Raw genomic sequence first — 12,688 nt, 5'->3', positions numbered from 1 at the left:
TCAGGCAAGTTGACAATCAAATCAAAATTGAAGATCTACTATTGTCAACAATATCAGGCTATGAAGATTCAAATTTCAAATATCAAATTATCCCACTCCAACGGATATATTTGGTTATCTATAAAAGGGTCATGAAGACTTGAAGAAAATATAAAGGTGAATACAAAAAGAAGATAGACAAGAGATAGAAAACAAAGTGCAAAATTCGAAAAGTGCAAGTGCTCAAATATTCTTTGGAGACTTAGTCTGAATAGTCTAAAAAATAATTGGAGAGAGATACAATTACCTTTGTATTTGTAATTGTTAAAAGAGTATAGCTGTGTGCAAAATACTCTAGTGAGTGTAGTTGTGTGCAAAACACTCGTAGTTGCTAAGTGTAGCCGTGTGCAAAACACTTAGTTGGTGTAGAGTATAATTGTGTGCGAAATACTCGTAGATTGAGTGTAGCTGTGTGCGACACACTCGGAGTTGGGTGTAGCTGTGTGCAAGACATCCGGAAGAAGTGCTTGTGTAACGCTTATTCACTATTGTAACTGTGTGTGGAAAATAGTGAATTACTCCTAGAAGTGAATGGAGTAAAGTGGACTAGGAAGATTACGCCACTTCCGAACCACTATAAACTGCCTCTCTCATTTACATACTGCACTTACATAATTTGCTCTATCTATCTATCTATCCTATCCGACTAACCCGTTTACTATTCATAGTTAATCTTAATCTTTCGGGTTTAGCATGTTTTCACGTATGCATGTAACTCAAACTTTCCAGGCTTAAATATTGAATTATTCTAAGCAAGTTTGACGTATTGCATGTGACGTTTGTTGCACGACCGACGTGATACGATATCTTAATTATAGTCTTGAATATTATTTTTAAATATTGAGTGAACCATCTCCTTTAAATATTCAAGATATCCACTTCATCCTCACACCTCATTTATACTTGCTATACACTTGCATGTGATTCGATTTATATATTGGGCATAACTCTTTACACTTATTTATTTCCGCTGTGCAGTTCAAGCTTACTCTATTTACTTGTTACTTAGAGTTGAAGTTACCAAAGAGTTATTAATTGTGAAAAAGCTTGAAAGTCTATTCACCCCCCCCCCCCCTCCCTCTAGACTTTCACACCCTATCGGGACCAACAATTGGTATCAGAGCAGTTTTCTATTTGAGTCAATCTTGACTGCTAGACAGATCTCAAAAAATCAAGATGATGAAAAGAGATATGGCTCTTGCCCAAAATCTATTGTTTTCCTTAGAAAAATTTGATAATTGGAAAATTCGCATGCAGGTACATCTATCCGCGTTACATGATGAAATGTGGGAAGTGGTTACGAGTGGTCCTATTAAAATTTTGCAAGTCAACACTTCATCCGTAAAAACAAGTGACACTCCACAATACATTCCAAAACCGAAGTGAATATTGCCAATATTGCCAAGGATATTTTGTTTAGAAATAACTTGGACAATATTGCCAAGGATATTTTGTTTAAATCTATCGATGACACGATATTCCCAAAAGTTCAAAAATGTCAATCCGCGAAGGAAGTTTGGGAAACGCTCATTCAAATTGTTGAAGGACACGAGCGAGAAAAGGATAATAAGCTCACCATAGCATTAAAGAAATTTGAGGATTTCAAAATGCTAAACGGCGAGAATATTACCGACATGGAAACAAGATTTGCCAAAATCCTAGGAGAGATTAATGATCTTGGAAAAGATATTAATCAAAAAGAAATCTCACTCAAAATTCTACGTGGTCTACCATCTACATGGGACATGAAGGTCACGGCCATGAGAGATCATAGGGATCTAAAAACCCTATCAACCGATAAGCTGTTTAGTGATCTAAAAGCTTATGAATTTGAGATGAAATCAAGAACAGAGGAAGATCATGAAGAAAAGAACAACGCGCTTATAGCCGAGCAACCATCAACTTCAAGGTCAGTACAAAATGTTGAATTATTGCCTAATGATCAATTTGCTCTCTTTGTCAAGAAATTTAGTAAATTCATGAAGAGAAGCAGCTACAAGAAAAATCCACAAGGAAAATCGTGGAATGCAACAAAGAATTCGAAGAAAGAAATAGTTGATGAAGATTCAAATTTGTGTTACAATTGTAGAAAGCCTGGACATTTTGCAGCAAGTTGTCCACACCCCAAGGTAAGTAAAAATCAATACACAAATACTTCTAACTCTCAACAGGAAGAATTCAAGACAAAAGATAAAAGATTTACCAAGGAGAGAAGAAAAGCACTCATTAGTGACCCACTTGAGACAAGTGAGTCAGAAGAATCTTCTAGTGATGAAAGTGACACCTCAAAGGATGACAATGCAATGTTTTGCATGAGTATTTCCAACAACACACCCTGCGAGGACATGTGTCTTATGGCAAATGAAAATGAAGAAAATGAGGTAACATCTAACTCTTATGACTCTGTAAATTCTTCATTCTCTAGAGAGTCCTTCTTTCACTTAATGGAAGAATGTCAAACCGTGATGGACACTCACTGTCAACTCAAAGAGCGCAATAATCATCTGATTCTTGAAAAAGATCAAATAAATGAAAAATTGCAAAATACTCTACTTGAAGTGAAAGACTTGAAAGATAAAATTATTTATCTTCAAGAAGAGTGTAAATCAAGGGAAGTGAGAGAACACAACCTTAGAGAGGTTATAGCAACATTTACACATTCATCCAAAATAATGGACAAAATGGTAAATATGCAAAAATCCTCAAGTGATAAAACCATACTTGGTTATGATCCATCGTGTTCTCAAGCCTCTGAGAAATTGACCAATTCTACTACTTCTTTAAATAATAAAGTCCAAGTAGTAAAATTTATAAAAGGTCAAGAAAGCACAGTGAGACAATGAATTGGTTATCAAACTAATGTAAAATTAAATGTTGTTAGGCCGAAGCCTCAAAGAAACAATATTTCGCTTAAGCAGTATATAAAAAGACAAAAGTTTGTTCCTAAATGGAAATACACCAATGAGTCTAGTGCACAAAGCCCTCATAGGAAAATGGGAAGAAATCCGAGAATTGGGGCAAGGAGATTTTATCCCTCGAAACAAGATTGGCCGGGTTGATTATTAAACCATGGACTAAGTCCAGATTTAATGCCTTTCATAGGCTCAAACAATCTTCTTCCCTAGTGCCAAAAGATCGAGTCAATTCTAAAAAATCGGCACGAAAAATGTTTTTTAAAATTAGTTATGATTATAATGTGTTTAATGGTTACCAATCACCTAAACTTAGATCAGTGAGTACAAGGTGGATTTGGGTACCAAAAATGACTAACACCCAAGGACCCAAATCAAGTTGGGTACCTAAAAATGTGTAATTTATTTGCAGGAAATTTGGTACTTCGGTAGTGGATGCTCTAGACACATGACTGGAAATAAATCTAGTCTTGTGAACTTTAAAAATATCAAAGGACCAAAAGTCGTATTCGGTGAAAATGAACGATACGGCATAACCAAAGGAATTGGTACAATATTTCACAATGGTTTAGGAATTGAAGATGTATCCTTTCTTGAAGGTTTAAAATTCGACTTGTTAAGTACAAGTCAATTTTGTGATAAGGGATATCTAGTAGAATTCGTCAAAGACAAATGTCAAGTGAAGGATAACTCCTCGGGAGAAGTTGTGCTCGAAGGTATAAGAAAGAAAAATATGTATGTGGTGGATTGGAACACAACAAAAGAATCAGTGTGCCTACTAGAAAACAACTCACGCGCAACAAGTTGGGAATGACATAAGAAGTTGAATCATCTAAACTTCAAGACTATCAACAAGCTAGCAAGAAACAAACTAGTTGAAGGTCTACCAGACATTGTTTACAAGAAAGATCAAATATGTGATGCTTGCCAAAGAGGAAAGCAAGTCAAGTCATCTTTCAAATCCAAAGTCCAAGATTCTACAACAAGACCGCTAAGTCTACTACACATGGATCTACCAGTAGACCCAGTAAGTCTTAGCGGTAAGAAATATACACTAGTTGTTGTTGATGATTTTTCCAGGTACACATGGACGATATTTCTCAAAAAGAAAAATGAAGTGGAGCAAAAGTTGCCAGAATTACTTAAGCTACTACAAAACGAGAAAGACTTGAAGATTGCAAAAATCCGAACTGATCGAGGAACTGAGTTCGTGAATCAAGTGATCCAAGCCTACTGCAATTCTCAAGGAATCCTACATCAATTATCTGCCGCACGTGCACTTCAACAGAACGGTGTAGCCGAAAGAAGAAATATAACGCTAAAAGAAGTCGCACAAGTGATGATTACGTCAGCCGAGCTACCTAAAAGATATTGGGCTGAAGCAATCAACACCGCTTGCTATACGCAAAATCGAAGCTTGATATACAAGTCTTACAATAAGACTCCGTACGAGTTATGGAAAGGGAGAAAACCTAAACTCAACTATTTCCATACTTTTGGCATCAAATGTTTTATTCTTAATAATGGTAAAAAATATCTAAAGACTTTTGATGAGTGTGCAGATGAAGGAATATTTTTGGGATATTCATCTACCAGCAAAGCATTCAGAGTATTGAACAAGAAATCAATGGTGGTAGAAGAATCAATTCATGTTACATTTGATGAAGCTCATAAGAAGGAAACCCAGAGCAACAAAAATGATCAGGAAGGTTGTCAAGTTGAAAAGTCATTTAATCATACTGACATATCTTTTAAAAATCAAGTTGTACAGGGTATGGAGCAATTAGACATTGATTGCAATAGTGAAGGACATGTGGAAGCAAATGAAGACCCCCACGTGGAAAATCAAAATTCTCAAGTTGAAACAAAAGTTGGAGAACTATCTAATGAGCAAAATGTGTCTACCTCCAACTTACCTACTGAGCAAGGAAACGTGGAAAACCCATGCAACCTACAACCTGACTTGAGATGGCTCAAAAATCACCTTCCTGAGCTAGTGGTTGGAGATCCATGAGAAGGAGTAAAAACAAGGTCCTCAAATATACATACTTTATTTTCTTGTTTTCTTTCTCAGGTGGAGCCCACAAGCATTGAAGAAGCTCTAAGTGATCCATATTGGATTAATGCATTGCAAGAAGAGCTTGATCAATTTAAAAGAAGTGACGTTTGGGAATTAGTTCCAAGACCTAAAAATTACAATGTAATTGGAACAAAATGGGTCTTTCGGAATAAAGCAAATGAGAACGGAATTGTTATTCGAAATAAAGCAAGATTAGTGGCAAAAGGATATTCACAAGAAGAAGGAATAGACTTCGATGAAACATTTGCACCTGTTGCAAGACTAGAAGCCATCAGAATATTTCTAGCTTATGCCGCATACAAAAAGTACCTCAGGGACATGCCAGTTCTTAGGGGGAAGATTGGTATCATGGTTTAGCAAAAAGCAAAACTCTATACCTACAAGCACAACCGAAGCTTAATATATAGCTGCTGGGAGTTGTTGTGCGCAAATTCTTTGGATGAAATAACAAATAAAGGATTATGGCGTGAATTGTGAAAATGTGAACATACTGTGTGACAATACAAGTGCCATAGCCATAACACACAATCCCGTGTTACATTTAAGAACAAAACACATTGATGTGAGACATCATTTTATCCGGGATCATGTTGAAAAGAAGGAACTGACGATAGAATATATCTCGACCGAAAATCAAATAGTTGATATTCTCACAAAGCCTCTGCGTGAATCAAGATTCTCAAAATTAAGACACGAGATGGGCATGATTGAATTGAGCTAAGTTTCTAAATTCTATTTAAATTATATGCTCAAATTTTTCTTCTGAAAAATTCATTACCTTATCTGATTTAACTAGATTAGTTTCGTGCATATGTGTCCCACATGCAAAATATGTCACATCTTAGCATTTAAGTCTACCTATCTTAATTGAATGTTGATAAAGCATATAATGCATGCATGCCTCTCTAACCGTGTATCAATATATATACATATATGCACAAATAAAATTTGTTTAGATTTACAAAATCTTTACCATTTAATGTTGACAAGATAGTATGCTGATGAATTTATCTTAAATGAGAACACCTTTTTATGGTAGTTGCACATAATAAATTATCTAAAAAGAATCAATTTTCTTTTTCTTCCAACTACATAAACGTGTACATGCATATATTATTTTCGGAACAGATTTAGTGCTCTATGAATTTTATTTCAGGTAAAATCAGTCTGAATAATTTTTTGCGCCACATCAGCAAACAAATTGGATGGAGAATGTATAACCTAAACTAATTATCAGTTAGGTCAAAGGATGGAAACTCTTGAAATAACAAAAATAACCCTCACTTATTAAAAGTCAAAATTCAATTTTGAGGATATTTTTGTAAAGACACCCCCATCTCCACCCAACCGGTCGAAAAGCCACCTTTTCACTCAACACTCTCCAAAAACTTTCCATCTTCCATAGCCGAAAATCCTCTCAAACTTCACCTCTCTCAATCTCAATCTCAATCAAAATACCAAACACATTATGGCTACCATTGGAGATTCAAGCTCTCAACCGAATGAGGAACAATCTACTCAACTTAATCTTGCCAAGCTAGCAGTTGGAATCAAAGCCGGAGGAAGCTTTGACCCTCACGGATTTCTCAAGGAAGCCAAGAACATCGAACTAGCACAAAGAATCATCCATGCTCTTCAAAGTAGCAATCTAATGAGGTTATGTTCTTATCCATATTCTGGATTTTATAATGAAGATGTAACAGATTTTTATGTGAATGCCAAAGTTGTTGGTTGGACCATTGAGTCCACCGTAAATGGAACTCTCATCACCATTGATGAACAAGAGTTGCACTCAACTTTTGGACTTCCTATGTCTAGTCCAGAACAACCACTATTGGACTTAGATGTACACACATATGATCACACCGAAGTTTGGGCAGAAATTTGAAATGAGAATGCATCTCCCGAACCCAACCTTTCTAGTCACAAATCTGACTTGAAGCCAGAATATGAAATGCTAGTCAAAATCATCTACAAATGTGTCTTATGCAAACTGAATAGTATGGAGGACATATCACTTGTGAGAATTGGATATATGCATGCCTTGATGAATGATGTTAGGGGTGATTGGATTAAGCTTATTTTGAGCCGGATTGCACACTTTGTGAAAGGAGAAAAAATAAGAAATGGCAGGTTCAATCATATATTAGGGTTCGGGTTACTCATTGGAGAGATTATCAAGAGAAAATGTTTGCCAATGAGGGCTAGAAAACCATTTGGGAATAACCGAATACTCTTCAAAGACCATGAGGTCTCAACTGAGTCCAATCCCAAAAGAAAAAGAAAACCGAGAGGAAAACCTTCCTTCGCTGAGTGGTTTCGTGAGTATATTTGCAAGCTGATCATCAGTATTGATATATGTGACAACCCAAAATTTAATTTTATAAATCCGGTTTTAAGAAATTCCAAAATAGCCATTTTCACTCCATTAAAATATTTTTTGCGATAAATTGGTGTTTGAATAAATTATTTTGAGTTAAATTTTAAATTAATTCAACACCAAAACCTATTTTTATTCCAAAATCCTAAATTTTTGGGTACCTCGCGTACCAAGTTTTAAACTGAGAAATCAATCTGAGTGAGACCGGGAGAAATCTGAACCAAGTGTTTGGTTGGAAATCATTTTTGGAAAAATACATTTTGACCCCTAAACTATTTAAAACCACCTTTCTAGACTTTGGTCCATGAAGCTTGGTAGGCCACAACCCTCCAACCTCTTTGTCTAATCTTTGCTAGAAACAAGCCAAATTACCACTTTGCCCTCAACCAATCATAGATGATCAGCCTAGGGTTTTGGACCTTATAAAAGCCTAACTATTCCATTGTTCATTCCCTTATCTCTTTCTTTTCCACTCCAAAAACTTGTCTGCCAAGAGAAGAAAGAAAACACAGTAAGTTCATCATCTTTTTCCCTTCAAACCTTAGCCTTCCATTTTCTCCTCTTGCTTTCATCCTTTCTCTGAGGTTTTAGTCTAAGCTTTGTATGGTTTGTTTGGGGAGTTTAGGTGGTGAAGGAGGTGCTAGTTAGGTTGGGAGGAAGAAGAGATCCAAGCAAGAAGAAGAAGAAGCTTCAAAGGTATAACCCCATGGACTCCCTCTTCATTTTTGGCTCTGTAAAGCCTAGTTTCTTGAGTAGAAATGAATATAAATGATAGATTTTTGTTATGTTTGAGCTAGGAAGTGATTTACTACTTGTCTATAATGTGTTTATAATGTTTTGGATGTGTTGGATTTGCTTGAAATTGATTTGCAGATGAAATGGATCATCTGGTGCACACACAGTGTGCACCAGATAAATGTAACGGCCTTAGCCAATGGCCCATCAAGGGGACCGTTGGCTAGAGCCGTGGCCAACCGGGCCTAAGGAACGGCTCTAGGAGGTGGCCGTTGCCTAGGCCCGGCTTTGTGGCGGCTTGAGAGGGGCTGGCCATGAGGGGCCGCGTCCCCTGGTCCCTGAGTTGAATCTGTGCAGTGGCCGGGCCCTTGTGGCTCAGCTACGTGTCGTTTCGGGCTAGGTGTCATGGGCCCTTGTGGCTCGGTACCTCGGGACCGTCTTGACGCACGTTTTGGTTTTGATTTCGTTGAATTTGGATTAGAAATGAGCAAGTTATGATGGATTTATTGATGATTTTGGTTAACAATATGTATGTTGAAGTTCACTGTAATGAGATTTGTTTTGCTTGTTGCCCTGATGTTATTTGCTTGATGAACAGAAAAGCATGTTCACTTTGAGAATAAGATTTATTAGAAAAACATGACTAGAATATGTTATTTGATCAATGGGATTTGGAGTACATTTTGATTGTAGAAATATGTAGAGTTTGATATGTTGCAATACAAGCATGTTGGTGTATTCTTGAAAGTTCATTGTGATATTTAATTTGAAGCATGTTGTATAGTATTTTGCATTCCAAGTAGATCATGTTTTAAAAGTGCATAAGTGGCCAACGTGAGCCTAAGTATTATTTTCCAAAAAATCTCATTCCACATAGAACATCTTATTCTTGTCTTTGAGAATGAATTGAGAAGTGTGTGCATGTCTTTTGCATAAGTTAAGTGTTGCGCATATGAAATGCATGAGTGATATATCTATATATATCTATGGTGAGGAAACCTTGTTTTTGAGGACCCGTTTGAACTATGTCCTCTCGGATGATTATTATGGACATTGCGGTCCCAGTACATGTAACACGGTGTATTCCCACGTTACGAGGTTGGAAACTGCCCGCCAGGCTTGGAATCCTAGTTAGGGGGTGTGCACGCTAAAAGTTCGTTACCTGATTCCACAGATTTGAGTTTAGAACCAAGAGAGTGGTTCGGTGGATGAGATGAGCATAGGTCGGCTAGAGGCCGTACCAGGATAGGTTCGTTCACGCTACGGTGAAGTTCCTACCTCATCCATTAGTAAAGAAAGCGAGTCATTGCGACTCTAAGAAAGCGAGTCATTGCGACTCTAAGAAAGCGAGTAATCGCGACTCTAAGAAAGTAAGCAAGCGAGTCCTTGTGGTTCTAAGAAACCTCCACAGAAAAGTATTATATTTTACAAACGAGTGTATGAGTATACTTATAGTATTGCACGAGATTGCATAATGAGAATGTTTGCACGAGATTGCATAATGAGAATGTTTGCACGAGATTGCATTTGAGTATAGTATCGCACTAGATGGCATGTGAGAATGATTAACCGAGTTTGAATGTTGAGCATGATTGCTTTAGTTGCATTTTGATGCCTTATATATCTAGTTTGGGTGATGAGGACTTGAAAGCATGAAGATAATTTCATATTGATTGATAGCATGCAATTGCTTGATGACATGAGTTTGTTATGATGAGTTTTGTTATGAGAAATATGTGTTGGAATATTTATGTTGATGATTTATTTATATTTGAAGCATGCCTGTTGATATTATAGGTTGCGAGCATATATAAAGTCTGTGATATATCTAAAGTTGTCTAAGGGCATCCCCATTTGTTTGATTTAAGGAGATTTTAGAATAGTAAAAGTTATACTTGGAGATTTTAAACAAATGGGAAGGATAAATTTTCATGCCATTTTTCTCCTGCAAAGAGAGAAACTTTGCAGAGAAATATGGCCCACCACAGCTCACATTGTCCTGACACAGCCCACCACAGACATACGGCCAGCTTTTTGTTGTTTTATTTTTTTTAGTTTGTTTTTATTTTTTATTTTAGTTTTTAATTTTTAATTTAACCTGTTAAATTTTTGTTTTTATTTTTTAATTATTAATTACTCCGTATTAATTTTATTTTATTTAATTTTAAGTTATTATTGTTATTAAATTTATATTTATTAATTAAATTAAAATTCTTAATTATCAATAATAATATTATTAAATGTATAATTATTAATAATATTTTTATCAAATTTATAATTATAATTTTTAGAATGATAATAAATAAAGAAATAATTAAAATAGAGAGATAAAATGGTGGGTCCACAAAAAGTTGTGAAAAATTTAAAACTAATGGGAAGATGAGATTTTGTGATTGAGTGAGATAGTAGATGATGATGTGGATGTTGGGACCCACAAAAATCTGAGGTAAAATCCTCAACTATTGAGGATGCCCTAAGTGTTGAAATTGTTTGATTGAGTTTGTGAACAAATGTTTTTCCAAAGTATATACTGTAGTACTTTACATGGTTGAGTGTGGTTATACTTAGCTTCGTGCTAACGGGTATTTTCTTATTCGTCTATGTGTTTTTTGTAAAACCCCTTCCAGATGGGCCCAACAGTTGAGAGACAATCGAGTTGGACTAGTCTAGTAGATCTAGTAGTCTAAACTCTTAGTACTTTTATTATGATGTACTATTTTGACGGATTTGTAGACTTATGTTTGTTGATGAAGTTTGATGTTTAGACATCGGGGTGTTTCCCCCTTTATGACATTTGATATAGTAATATGACTGTTGGATTACTTTTATTAAACTAGTTCCATCCTTAGCCTATGCAATCGCCACGGAGTGGTGGTTGTGACGGTGACATTCCCACTAGTTTACTTATTAAGTTGTTTATCCGCTGCTTAGTTTATGTTAATTATGTTTTAGATTTGTAATTGATATTTAGGAAAAGTGAGGTGTTACAATATATTCGAGAGATATATCTTTCTTTTTAATATGATCTCAAATAAAATGATATTTGATATCAATGTGCTTTGTTCGAGAGTGTAACACTGGATTATGAGTTATGGAAATTGCACTCTTGTTATCACAGTTTATGCACACTTCTCGTGCCACAACTCCATAATCTTTCAATTGTTGCATCATCCATAGGATTTGTGCACAACAACTTCCTGCAGCAATGTATTCGGCTTCAGCTGTGCTCGTGGCTATAGAGTTTTATTTCTTGCTAAACCAAGACACGATTCTTCCCCCTAAGAACTGGCATGTTCCAAAGGTACTCTTTCGGTCTATTCTGCACAATGCGAAGTCCGCATCTGAGTAACCAATTAGGTCGAAAAATCCTCTTTTCGGGTACCAAAGTTCAACACTTTAAGTCCCCTTGAGGTATCTTAAAATCTTTTTAGCTGCAATCAAGTGGGTTTCTTTTGGTTTAGATTGAAAGTAAGCACATACACCAACAACGAAAGATATGTCAGGCCTACTTGCTCTTAGATATAGTAATGAACCTATAATCCCTCGATATTTCGTTTGATCAACATCTTTCCATTCATTATCGATTTCCATATGTAATGAAGTGTTCATGGGAATTTTGACTAATGATTTCCCATCAACACCAAACTTTTTGATCAAATCCTTTGTATATTTAGCTTGGTTGATGAAGATTCCATCAGGACATTGCTTTAATTGTAATCCAAGAAAGTAGTCCAATTCTCCCATCATACTCATCTCGAATTCGCCTTGCATGAGTTTGGAGAATTTTTCACATAAATCAAGATTCGTGCAACCAAATATAATATCATCCACGTATATTTTCACAAGCAATATGTGATCTCCCTCTTTAATACGAAAGAGTGTTTTATCAACTACTCCTTTCGTGAATCCACAATTGATAAGAAAATATGAGAATGTGTCATACCAAGTTCGGGGAGCTTGCTTTAAGCCATATAGGGCTTTCTTTAAGTGGTAGACTTTATCACTTTCGTGGTTAGAAAGAAATCCAGGAGGTTGTTCTACGTAAACTTCTTCTTCGAAAAGTCCATTAAGAAATGCACTTTTAACGTCCATTTGGAAGACCTTGAAGTTTTTGTAGGCAGCATAGGCTAGAAAGATGCGTATTGCTTCTAGTCTAGCAACATGAGCAAATGTTTCATCAAAATCAATGCCTTCTTCTTGACAATAGCCTTTGGCTACTAGGCGAGCCTTGTTCCTAACAATGACTCCATCTTCACTCATTTTGTTTCTAAAAACCCATTTGGTTCCTATAACATTTTGATGAATGGGTCTAGGAACAAGTTCCCATACATCATTTCTTTCAAATTGATGAAGTTCTTCTTGCATGGCTGTAACCCAATCTGGATCACTTAAGGCATCTTCAATGGATTTTGACTCCATTTGAGATAAGAAACATGCTGTCATGCTTTCGTGAATTGAGGCACGAGTTCTTACACCTTCTTGAATGTTCCCAATAACCTAATTTGGTGGATGATCTCTTAACCATCTCAAATCTGGTTCAAA

Source organism: Ipomoea nil, unplaced genomic scaffold (genome assembly GCF_001879475.1).
Source record: "Ipomoea nil cultivar Tokyo-kokei standard unplaced genomic scaffold, Asagao_1.1 scaffold2705, whole genome shotgun sequence".
In the NCBI taxonomy this organism is placed as follows: Eukaryota; Viridiplantae; Streptophyta; class Magnoliopsida; order Solanales; family Convolvulaceae; genus Ipomoea; species Ipomoea nil.
The sequence above is the reverse complement of the archived record's forward strand: the minus strand, read 5'-3'. Positions refer to the sequence as shown.